At 49.4% G+C, this 12,141-nt stretch overlaps 1 long non-coding RNA gene across 1 annotated transcript; it reads left to right on the plus strand.

Moving 5' to 3' along the window:
• The first annotated feature begins 621 nt into the window (after window positions 1–621).
• LOC127492645 (uncharacterized) lies at window positions 622–1,925 on the plus strand. The gene is made up of 2 exons (XR_007922291.2): window positions 622–671; window positions 898–1,925. It is a non-coding gene; the product is annotated as an uncharacterized lncRNA (long non-coding RNA).
• The last annotated feature ends 10,216 nt before the right edge of the window (window positions 1,926–12,141 follow it).

A 12,141-nucleotide genomic window follows, 5' to 3' on the forward strand; every position in this document is an offset into this window, starting at 1 on the left:
TGACAATAACCACAAGTGGTCAAACCTCTGCTTTCATTTCACGGTGGATATTAGAGACGGCTGGAGAGAAGCGCCGTCTGAGAGACGGATGGGGCAGGCCATATGCCAGCTCCCTCATGGCGGTTGCATTGTGTGCCGCCTCGATTTCATTACCTCCCATTTCCTACTTCTATTGTAATGGTCAGCCTTTTCCTGTTGCCCAAGGGTAGCAATTTCCACTGCAGAGAACATACTTCTTGCATGTCCTTTGGTAATCGTGACAGCCCAGCGGTCTCCCTGGCTGTCCACACAGCAGCAGCCTGCTGTGCTGCGAGGAGAAACGCTGGGCCCTCCTGGTCTGTGCTGGCAGGAAGCCTGCGGCCCAAGCCCTGCTCAGCAGTCTGGGATTGCACATCTCACGCAGTGTGTCGGTGCCGGGAAGGCCGCGGGGCAGTGCGGGCAGAGGCACAGGTCACCCCGAGGAAACTCACAAGACGAACGCCAACCCGGTCCACGTAAGAGCCAGACTCAGAGCACTGCAGAGCCCCCTTTCCACACAGTGTCCGGGCTGGGGCAGAGCCCAGGTGCTGACCCCCAACCCCAGGACGACGTCACAAAGGTGAGGCACATTGCCCGGAACTCCAAGGCTCAGAAGAACCCAGGAGTTGGGAGCTGTGGCCCAGAGGCCAGAGGTAGGGTGACTCTCGCTGAGGACAGGAGCTCAGGTCAAACACGGGCTTCTCGGGGTCAGAGAGGGCTGAGTGTTTACTGAGGGCCCTGGGTCTCTGTAGCACAGCCCACTGTGGGCCGCTCGAGGCGGACACCAGAGTTTGGCTGGGGAAGGGCTCCGATGGGGCTTGAAGGCAGAGGCGTGCGAGGACCGCAGAGCCCCTGAGCCTCCACGCCTTCCATCCTCAGGAGAACCGAGAGAAGCGCCACGCCCACTCTGCAGGCACGGAGGCAGCGAGGACGAGAGGCGCAAGGGCACCGGGTTGCTGATGAGGAAGCAGAGTGCCGGATCTGGAGCGCGGGGCTCCACGCCTGAGATTTCACAGCCAGGACCTTGCCACACAGGGCCCAGGGCGAGCAGCACCCGGGTCACCCACCAACGCACCAGAGCCTGCCTTTTCATCAGGAGTCCCACTGAAGAGCGAGAATTCTACCTTCCTGCAGGTGGTCCTGACACTCAGCGTCGGGGTGTCCAGCCCCCCGGTCCCCAGGCTGGGAACCCTGGCAGTGAAGCCTTGGAGACCCTGCGGACGATGCTGCACAAACAGAGAACCATGGCTAGGTGGGGACTCGGCAAAGACAGGTTAGACGCTGCGTCTCTGTTGCTTTGGGGCTCCAGCTCTCCGGTCACATCTCCGTCCAAACTTGCACCAACGCTCCAGAGGGCTGAGGTCTTGGAAGGATGCACTTCCATCATGCTGCCGTCTCGCTGGGTGGAGGGGGATGTCCAGTCGCTTTCCTGCGTGCCCTGTCTGAGGGCGATGACGCTGAGGGCCTTCAGTCTCCAGCCAGTCCTCTGAACGCCCTGCTCTGGTAGGGCTCATGCCTTTGGAGTCCGCAACAGCAGCATCCCGGAAGGCCCCGTCACCTGGCACCGTTTTCCTGACATGCCCGCCCTCCGTTTCCAGCTGGATCCTGTCACTCCCGCTTTCCTCACCCTACAGCTTTCCTGCCCCCACACTGGGATGCATTTCTGTGCCCTTGCAGTCTCCCACACAGCCCCTGACAGCATGCTCCGCCCCAGAGGCCCCTCCAACGCCTTACGCAGTGGCCAGACCCTGGCCTGCCCCTACCTGGCTGCCTGACTGCAGGTCTATTTCTCCTAGAAAGAGCATGTGCCGTCGGATAGAAGACCAACCTCTCTCTCTCTCTCTGCCTCTCCTCCCTCTGTGTAACCATGACTTTCAAATAAATAAATAAATCTTAAAAAAAAGAAAGAGCGTGTACCTTGCTGAAGGCGCAGGAGGCCAGAGGAGTGACCGGAGTGACGTGAATTAGTGACGACTCCATGCCCGCAAGTTTGGCACTCACCAGGGAGATGGAGCTGGACAGGGGTGAGGATCTCCAAAGAGGGAAGGCAGTGGCGTTGGCGGGGAGCAGTCAGTCGCCGCACTTAGCAAGAAACAGAGGGGCCAAGCATGGAGGCGCTGGGGCCAAGTGGGGAGCAGTCCAGCTGCCTGCAGCAGCGCGGCCCCGAGTGCCTGGGCTCCCTTCCCCTAATTCTCCAGAATCCCAGGATTAGGCGTCTGCGTGTAGCTCGTCGATAGAAAATCCAGCAGCCTCAAATCAATGTCAGAGTCACTGTGAAAACTGAAAATAGGCAGCCTACAACACGAAACTGACTTGCACCTGCTGTAGCTGTTTCACCCTGTGCAACAATTTCACCTGTGGACATAAGCCACACCCCCAGATCCCTGCAAATCACCTTACAGTCCTCACCAGATGTTCAAGATGGAACTGTATTTAGTCCTACACACACACACACACACACACACACACACACACTTTGCTTGGGGAAAGTTAAATAGAGTCACCTGGTCACATTCTCACAAAAATATTGGGAGCACTAGCTTTCTGCTTCATCGTCACTCATTCCAGTTAATGTTATGACTCAAAGAGGAATCCGAACATTTACGGGAAGCATACTTAGGCCACGCGAGTGAAACAGGTTCATGGTATTTTCAACAGGCTTTTCATGGTTCAGTCCTTAAAGACAGAAGAACAAGAGGCGGGCAGAGCCATACCCATTCAAGACACATCCCACCCAATGCCAGGGCCCTGCAGATTATGCACAGTGCAAGGCTTAGGTCCTGTCTCTTCCGCCAATGCGAAAAGTTCACGGGCCTCAGAGGTGTCCAAGACAAACAGTAGCACTGTGCGCCCTCTCCTGCACCTCCCGCATTACGTCACTGGAGAAGTTTCCCCAACTGGCCGCCTCCAGGGGACCACTCCTGCCCTCACTCTGGAGTTTTAAATCCCCACTGACACCAGACAAAGGCATCACACAAAGACCAGTGTCCTATATAAACATAGTTGCAAAAACACTCAAGAAAATACTAGCAAATCTAATTCAGCAACAAATGATACACCATGTCTATGCACACCGAGTGGGATATATCCCAAGAATTTAACATTGGCTTGACATCTGGAAGCCAATTAATGTGATACCCATAGCAACAGAATGAAGACTGTGGTGCATGTGGTCATCTAAACTGATGCCACTGGAAAGCACTTGCCAAAAATCCCACCCCCGTTATGACAGAAACACCCAGAAAACCATGAGAAAATGGAGACGCCTTGAGACTGATCAAGGTAGTTACAAACAGCCCACAGCGAACTTAGCAGGGAGGACTAGTGCTTTCCCCCCAAGATGAGGAACGAGACAAGGATGTCCGCTCTCCCCTTGGAGTCTACGCTGTGCTGAGAGTTCCGGTCACAGCAACTAGGACGAGCATGGGGTAAAGGCCTTCGGGACTGGGCAGTGGTAAATGGCAAAGGTGCCTGGGACACCTCAGCCATGTTGCAGTGCCTGGGTCAAGGCCTGGCTCTGCTCCTATTCCAGCCTCCTGCCAAGGTGCCCTTGGGAGATGTTAGGTGATGCCTGCAACATGGGAAACTCTGATTGATTTCCTAGCTCCTGGTTTTGACCTGGCCCAACGCTGCATCCCTTTATTGTGGGCATTTGGGATTGAAACAGTGGGTGGGAGGTAGCTACCTCTTCAGTCTCTCGCTACTCTCTCTGTCTTTGGACTTTTTTTTTTTTAATTATAGGAATGTCTTCATGTTAGGAAGGAAGGTAGGAAACTATATTTGCAGATGATATGATCTTGTATGTAGAATAGACTGAAGACTTAATCAGTGGGTTCAGCAAGGTGACAGAGGGTTGAAAGGCTGCATGGAGTTACAAAAGTTCTGAAACTAGATAGTGGGGCTGTTTGCAGAATGTTCTGAATGTACTGAATGCCATTAGAATTTATACTTAAAATGACTGAATTTTCATATTTTTAAATGATTTTCATGTTTTGTGTATTTTACTACAATTTTTAAAAAGTGCAATAGGGAGCCAGTGCTGTGACTCAGAAGGTTAAAGCCACAGCCTGTAGTGTCAGCACCCATAGGGGTGCCAGTTCAAGTCCTGGGTGCTCCACTTCTGATCCAGCTCTCTGCTAATGTACCTGGGAAAGCAGCAGGGGATGGCTCAAGTGCTTCAGCCCCTGCCACTCATGTGGGAGACCCTGAAGAAGCTCCTGGCTCCTTGTTCTGACCCGACCCAGCCCTGGCTGTTGCAGCGTTTGGGAAGTGAACCAGCAGATGGACAATCTCTCTCTCTTTCTCGTTCTCTCTCTGTAACTCTGCTTTTCAAATAAGTACATTTTTTTAAATAAATAAATGCATAAATAAAACAGAAAATAAAAAAGTATAATCAACAATTTGTGCCACATTTTAATTAAACTTCACAAGATACTTGCACATGCTTGAAAATTTTTATATTTTTATTGTATTGAAAATATGTTTATATATTTTATATGTATATTTTATAGCAAATATTTTGGAAACCAAGGAAATAGTGCCATTGCCATTTTAAAGAAGGAAAAAAAAAACCAGAAGTACAATGTCCAACTTAGAGCATAAGTCTTCCCGGAGCTTAACAGAAATGTAAATGATGAATGAATGAATGATTGAATGAATGAAGGAGCCAGCTGGGAATCTGAGGGCTAACCTGACGTTCTCAGGTTTCCACACCTCCTGGGCATCTGAGGCAGAATTTAAGCCGGTGTCTTCAGTCTCTGCCTCACAGCCATTCTACTGCATCACGCTGTCTGCCAGGAATATATCCCTGCAGTATTTCCTCTACTTCAAGGAATTGTGAATAATTTAGAAAAATAAGTGACGCACATCCATCATTCTCCATTAGTTAGGCTGCATGAAACCAACCCAAACAATATGCAGTCAGAAAAGTCTTCACAAGGCCAAAGGCGGGCTTTTCCAAATGGAGTTAGTTTTGATGGGCTGAGAAGATTTTCTTCAACCCTGACTGTGCACAGCCCTAATCAGCTGCCCTATTGTCAGGACTCCGTGACATGGTGGGTTTAGCAGTAATCCTCCAGGACCTAGGGTGGCCACCCCGACTTCCCACAGTCCCGCGCAGCACAGCCGGGATGGCCTGAGGATGGGCTTCCACACGTCACCTTGGCTCATGCATCCTGATGGGAGCTGGGAACAGTTTCTGTAGGGAGACAAACATTTGTGCAAAAATAAAAAACATGTTTTCTAATTGTCAATAACTCCATTTACCTGACAAAATATGAATATATTTGCCACAACTTGGATTTAAAACTTGTTAAATCTGGATATGGAATCACAGGTATGCATACCAAGACTTGGCATTAAATATTCTGATAGGTAAATAAATAATTCAGAGGCTGGCACTGTGGTGTAGTAGGCCAAGCCTCTGCCTGTGGTGCCAGCATCCCATATGGGCGTCGGTTTGTGTCCTGGCTGTGCCTCTTCCAATCCAGCTCTCTGCTGTGGCCTGGGAAGCAGAGGAACGTGACCCAAGTGCTTGTGCCCCTGCACCCACACGGGAGACCAGGAGGAAGCTCCTGGCTCCTGATTGGATCAACTCCGGCCATTGCAGCCATTTGGGAAGTGAACCAGAGGATGGAAGACCTCTCTCTCTGTAACTTTGTCTCTCAAATAAATAAATAAAATCTTAAGAAGAAGAATTCAGGATCCAATACCAAGAAGGCAAGAGATGTGGATAACGTTCAGGCATCTAGCCTGGGTTGAATTTTCTGAGACTCAGCCGGGGATGGAAAAGATTCCTGAGAAGGGACGTGTGGATGGGCTGGTGCACGGCCGCTGGGATGCATCGGGCTGGAGCAAACTGAACACGGCTGTGTGCCGAGGGAACGGTGCGGGCAGGGACAGTCGGGGCTGGCGCTGGGATGTGCGCAGGGTCTCTAGCGAATGGAAAATGAAGTCTGGTTTGCGCCGGGCCAGGAGAGCGCCAGGCCGCGCTGCAGTACCATGGCTGCGGACAGAGTCTCCGAAGCCATCTGGCTCAGCCGCCTCAGCAGGGCACAATGCGATGGCTCCCGGCGCCCGGACCCCTAAGGCGCTTCCTCTTCTGTTTCTGGCTTTCTACCGCTCGGGGCAGGTAGGTGAGGGGGTGACGGCCTTGGGCTGAAACGTATACACGGGCCAACACTGCAGTAGTTATGTCCCCCAAGGTAACAACTTACTAGGATTTCACCTGCCGTCTAATTCGCATGCATGGTCTCCAGGCTGATGTTGGATAACCTGCAGGCCGACCATGGTTAGCGCAGCGTGTGTTAGGTACCTGTGTTAGATTGGGCAGAAAGTCAGAAATGGGAAAGTTCCAGAAAATGTCTTTATTTTATCCAAAGAGAATATTACTTTTTTAGAAGATAGAGCACTCTAAGTAAATGACCCCAATTCCGCTGCAGTCCTCTGAGCTCACAGCTGCAACTGCCCCCAGCGCACTCCCAGGGGCCAGGGATCTGTGGGCCCGGACAAGACTCCTGGCCAAGACTTGGGATTCCAGAACCAGAGCTCTCTCCTCTGCACCTTCCGGATCCTTCATCTCCACAGGATGACTCCCAGGAATGTCTGCAGAACTGAAGCCAAGCAAGCCGCAGCACCCTCACCCTCCGGTCCTGCAGGGAGCTCCGGTTACTTGGAAACTGGGTGAGGGGGCAGGGATGCTCATTCCTTGCTTCAGTGGTGGTAAGTACCCAGCATTTTCTGTTGGGAACAAAGGTTCCCTGCTCCCGGGGACTCTCACAGCCAGCTCACCCACCGAGCTGCCCTTGACACCGGGAGCCCCTTGCGTCATTACCTACTACTGGAGGGTTCAGCACTTGGGTTTCGAGCCAGCAGTTCTAAGAATTAATTTCCTACTTCAACTAAAGGTCACCTTCCTCATTTTGTTCTTTCTATCATAGATGGTAACACTTCCCGATTGACTTAAAACCCAGCTGTGGGGGAGAATCCACCTACGTGCGTGCGTGAGCACCAAAACCCTTGTGCAGGGATAAGTGTGGTCCACGCCACCACTAGCACCAAATCACGTGTGTTCCCTGGCTCGCTGCTGGTCTGCAATCATCCTGTGCCGTTCAGAGCCGGAAGAGCATCTCTCAGAGCCCGGCTTGCGGTGTCCTTGTCCCCCTCAGGGATGTGACGTTGTGACTGCTGCTGGAGCCCTGGAGTCCCTGTCCGCTCCTGTGGGGGCTCGGAGCCTTCATCACCTCCTCACTCGGTGAATGAGATGCTTGTCAGCCTTTGCAAGGGCCAGTGCTCCCACCGTCCTTGGCAATGCCTAATTGCTGACAATTCCTCCCACGTGTTTAGTTCAACAAAGAAAATAATGACACCGCCAAACACAAGGCTCCAAGAACACCTCTCTTCCTCCGCCGTCTCTCCTCCAGCAAAGTCCTGGACATTTAATGTACTTGTGTTTATGAGGGACTCCATCTTTGTGTGTCTGGTGAAATCTTTGGTTCTAAATTTCTATTAAATTGCTTTTCCTGTTCAATGAGAAAAGCAAAACAAACCTCTTCCAGTTAGAAACATTTCTCCTCTTTTCTGTCGATCCTCCATAGTATTTTAGGGTTGAGAGGAAGAAAGTCTTGTCCTAAAATGTAAGTATAGATCTCCCATTGGCTCCAGACAAGGACGGCTCTGGGGCTGAACTTTGCAAATGAACAGACAGGATGACCCTCCGCATTACTTAAGTTCTCAGATTACCCCGCGGAACTTTCCGTCCTTGGCCTTCCTGACCAAGACAGAGCTTCTCCCGAGGCCTGTGCTCTATTTTCTTCATTCCAGGATGCCACTGACGGTTAGACGCCACAGAGTTATAACAGCTGCCAGCGTTCAGAAAGGGGACACATTACTGAGTCCCTACAGGTGAGCCTCTCAGATAACGAAGGCACCGTGTGACCAAAACATATGTATTGGTCACATATAGATCATAGAATGACTTCCATTATTCAAGATATGACAAAACACAGGTCCTAGCTTTGAAAAACTGAATGTTTGCGTGGTTGTGTTAACTTGCTCATTTGGTTCTCCCCAATGCTTTCGGGATGTGTAATTAGATTATAAACCATATCTACTCCTGGTGAGGCAGTCCCATGTGAATTGGAATTCAGAAACGTGGACCAGGTGTCCCGGGAGATGGGGACTGAGGGGAGAGGATACGGCAGGAAAGACCCGTCTATCCCAGGAGGCGGTTAGGACAGAACGCACAGCTCCTCCAGGTAGAAAAGCCACTTTACACTCCAAGGAGTGAGTGTAGGTTGTGTTTATTTTTTTGAGTTTTAGACTTAAGAATCAAAAGTCATCTCTGGAGAACATTTTTCTACATAAACCAGAATGAACAAAGAGATTCTGTGCAAAATTCAATCATCCAGGGATCACCTGGTCACAAAGAGTGTAATTTGTACTAAAAACCAAGAGGTCATCGTTTGGACTCTGGCAATAAAGGACCCAGGACAGAAACAAATTACGGTGCTATGGAGGGATAACAGGAGGCAACTCAAAGGAGGATCACTGGGTTAATTTGAGCAAGACTCTGTTCAATGAATCACCTGCACATGCATAAATAAGCCACGGGGACCAACTACACTTAAGAGGGCTGGCTGAATACTTCATTATCCAACATCTCTTCTCACCACAACGTGTGAGGATTTCCTTAGCCTGCTCATGTCAGAAGGCCGAAGCCCCCGCCCGACACCCATACGGCTCAGTTGCTCGGTGCTGCTGATCCAGCACCTACCTCACGCTGCTGTCTCTGCCGTCAGCCCCCCAGGGGGGAGTCTTGGTTCAGAGCCTTGCTAGTTCTTGCCATGGATATCCTGACATTTTTCTAGCATGCCTCCCTGCTTCCAAACCATCTTAAACACATCTTTATAGGGAACCCAGTTGCAACTGTTTGGGTACTTTGGAGACCAGGCTGCTCATCAGGGTCCAAACACAGCACTCTCCAGTAAAGAAATCAGGGTCCAAACACAGCACTCTCCATTAAAGAACAAAGATATGCATTAGATGGCATGCGTCCCTACCAAGACGTGTCACCAAAGGGAAAAAATTTAGGGACCACGGTTACCTTGGAAGCTAGCTGGGCCTGCAATTGTAGTAACTCACCAGCAGGTGGCAGTACTGTTAGATGGCGGCCTGGCAATGGCTCTTGAGCAGAAATCTGGGTCACATGTAGTGTGGAGCACATGCCAGGGTGTAGCAATCAAAACTGGGGTTCAGTAATTCAAACTGCTGTATTCTTCAAAGATCCTCAGGATATTCTTTCCTAGATATTAAACAATAATCCATGTTCTTCATAAGCATTTGGAAAAACCCAGAAAATATCCTAAATTCACCTAAAATATCACCCTCCAGAAAACTCACCTTTCTTTGCAGTCTTTTACCATTGTATTTTCATAATTAGAATGTGTATGTGTGTGTGTGCACGCGCGTGTGCATGTGCCAAGAGAAATACATACGAGAGTGCTTCAAAAACTTTGTGCGGAGTTTAGGGTGTTTAGCTCAGCAGTTAAAAACGCCCTGGTTCTGTATCAGAGTGTCTGGGTTTGATTCTGACTTTCTGAAGTCCCCTTGTTCACGCGTGTGTGTGTACATTTGCATGTATGTTTGTACAGTTGTCGCTCTGTATCCATGGGGATCAGTTTACTCAAATCCCTCACGTAAAATGGTATAGTATTTGCACATAGCCTACACAAATCCTTCCACATACTCTAACTCATCCCTAGAGGCCTTACAATACCTAACACAATACCTGCACCTCTCTTCATTTGAGTGGACGTGGTGTAGTTTTTGGCACACATCAAATTTGAGTTTTGCTTTTTAGAACTTTCCGGAATTTTTTTTTTTTTTTTTTTTGACTTTTCAATCCACAGTACGAGTCTGCCAGTGTGAAAGCAGTGAGCACGGAGAGCCAGCCAGCTGTGTGCACACAGTCTTAGTTTTACCCCACACTTTACCTAGCACTTGGCACATCATAGCACAAGTCTTATTTGAAAATTGACAATTGGCCGGTGCCGCGGCTTAGTAAGCTAATCCTCCACCTGCGGCACCAGCACACTGGGTTCTAGTCCTGGTTGGGGCACCGGATTCTGTCCCGGTTGCCCCTCTTCCAGGCCAGCTCTCTGCTGTGGCCAGGGAGTGCAGTGGAGGATGGCCCAAGTGCTTGGGCCCTGCACCCGCATGGGAGACCAGGAGAAGCACCTGGCTCCTGGCTTCAGATCAGTGTGGTGCCCTGGCCGCAGTGGCCATTGAGGGGTGAACCAACAGAAAAGGAAGATCTTGCTCTTTGTCTCTCTCTCTCTCTCACTGTCCACTCTGCCTGTCAAAAAAGAAAAAAAAGAAAAAGAAAATTGACAGTTGACAACCTTGTAGATTAAAGAGCGCAGAGAGGGAAAGAGGGAGCCTGCGTGATGTCCCTGTTGACAAAGGAGCTGAGCTCTCTTCCTGTACGTGTTTCCCTTCCTTGTCCATTTTTCAGGAGAAACCAAGTCCAAGAAAATGTGCAGTTTCTGGTGTGGGAGGAGGCTTTTGAATCATGAACTGGGTGCTGGGTCTTCCCCCCGGGAGAAACAAACGCTCACTTCATTAGCAGCAGGGCTAGGTCACTAGGCTCCAGCAATGACCACTGAGAGAGTGGCCCGCAGAGGCCTCCCACCCTCGCTTCCTCTTCCCTCCTGGGTGAACTCAGGAGGACCAGAGTGGGGAGGAAGGCTCTGGGGGCTCAGAGTCTTGAGGTCCAAGCTTTGGGAGGCCAGAGGAGGAGGAGGGAGGGAGTGGAGGGAGACACGTTGAACCCAGCCTCAGAGAGGGACCCCTGCCCTCTGGCCCTCCCCTGGCACTCTTCCCTGGCCAGGAGGAAGTCCTGAAGGAGTCTTAGTTTGTCCTCGTATTCTTAGTGGGGCCACAGTTTATATTGTGGGCTGATGGTGTCCTTGTCAGTTGAATCTCCTAGCAACACCTTTCCAGCTATTTACTGCTGGTATTAAAGAAAGTCCTTCCTGTCTGCCCAGTACACTGATATCTTATTGGCTCTAATCCTTTCTGCGTTTCACGTTGCAGCATTTTCTACAGATAAGTTACGTCATCTGCAAACAGTAAACATCTTGTCTACTCTCCAATCTGTGATTCGTTTCTCACTGTTGGCTACCGGTCCTGGGACTGTGTTAACTAATGAGTGCATTCGTTGTTTCACTTTGTAAATGAAGTCGTTTCTAATGGATCACTCTGAAATAGGGTACCTGCTGCTGCTTTACACACGGAAACACATTTAATGTTTATTTAATTAACACACTTAATGCCTGATGTCAAAATGTCTTTCTACCCTTAATAGACCAAGATTTAAAAAAAAATTAGATATCAAAGATTTATCTACTATCAAGCTATAGATCTATCTATCTATCTATTGATCCATCTATCTAAAATTTCTATAATACCTGGAGCAGCAGGACTTCTTGAATTCTTATTTGGTCTGTGGTTGTATCACGCCCTGTGAGAGGATTCCCAGACATTAAGCCATTTTCCTGTCTCTGTGGGGACCTTCCGTTCGGTGTGCATCGCAGTAAGCAGACAACAGTAGCTGATGGAACTGATGGAAGTCTTTGAATCATATTCAGAAGTGATCCGGGTTCGCACATGGTTCTTTGTGAGTTGGTATATTTTGCTCTCCTACTCGCCTTGGATTTGTGATACAGCCATAGTTTTCAGCTTCTTCCTTACTCTAAAACAGATTATGTGATTTTGGAAAGAAAATTCTTTAAAATTTGAAACAAAATGACCCACAGGAAGACCTTCAAAAAGTTCATGGAAATGCATACTAGAAAAAGACTATACATGGATTTTAAAAATGCTTGCACCTAAAATAATTCCCTAATTCCATTTTCCATAAACTTTTTGAAGTACCTCACATGTCTTATACATCCATAGCCAGGTTTTTGGTGGAAATTCACGATAAAATGATCCATTTCTTCCCTGATCCTTGACTGACTTGGGATTCTACAGTGTGCCCAGATTTGTGTCATGCTTTCTCAGAATGTCACCCTCACCACTGCATTTCCAAATCTGTTAGAAAGCTGTGTGTATGAGGGTTAG

The sequence above is a fragment of the Oryctolagus cuniculus genome, chromosome 16, assembly GCF_964237555.1.
Source record: "Oryctolagus cuniculus chromosome 16, mOryCun1.1, whole genome shotgun sequence".
Lineage (NCBI taxonomy): Eukaryota > Metazoa > Chordata > Mammalia > Lagomorpha > Leporidae > Oryctolagus > Oryctolagus cuniculus.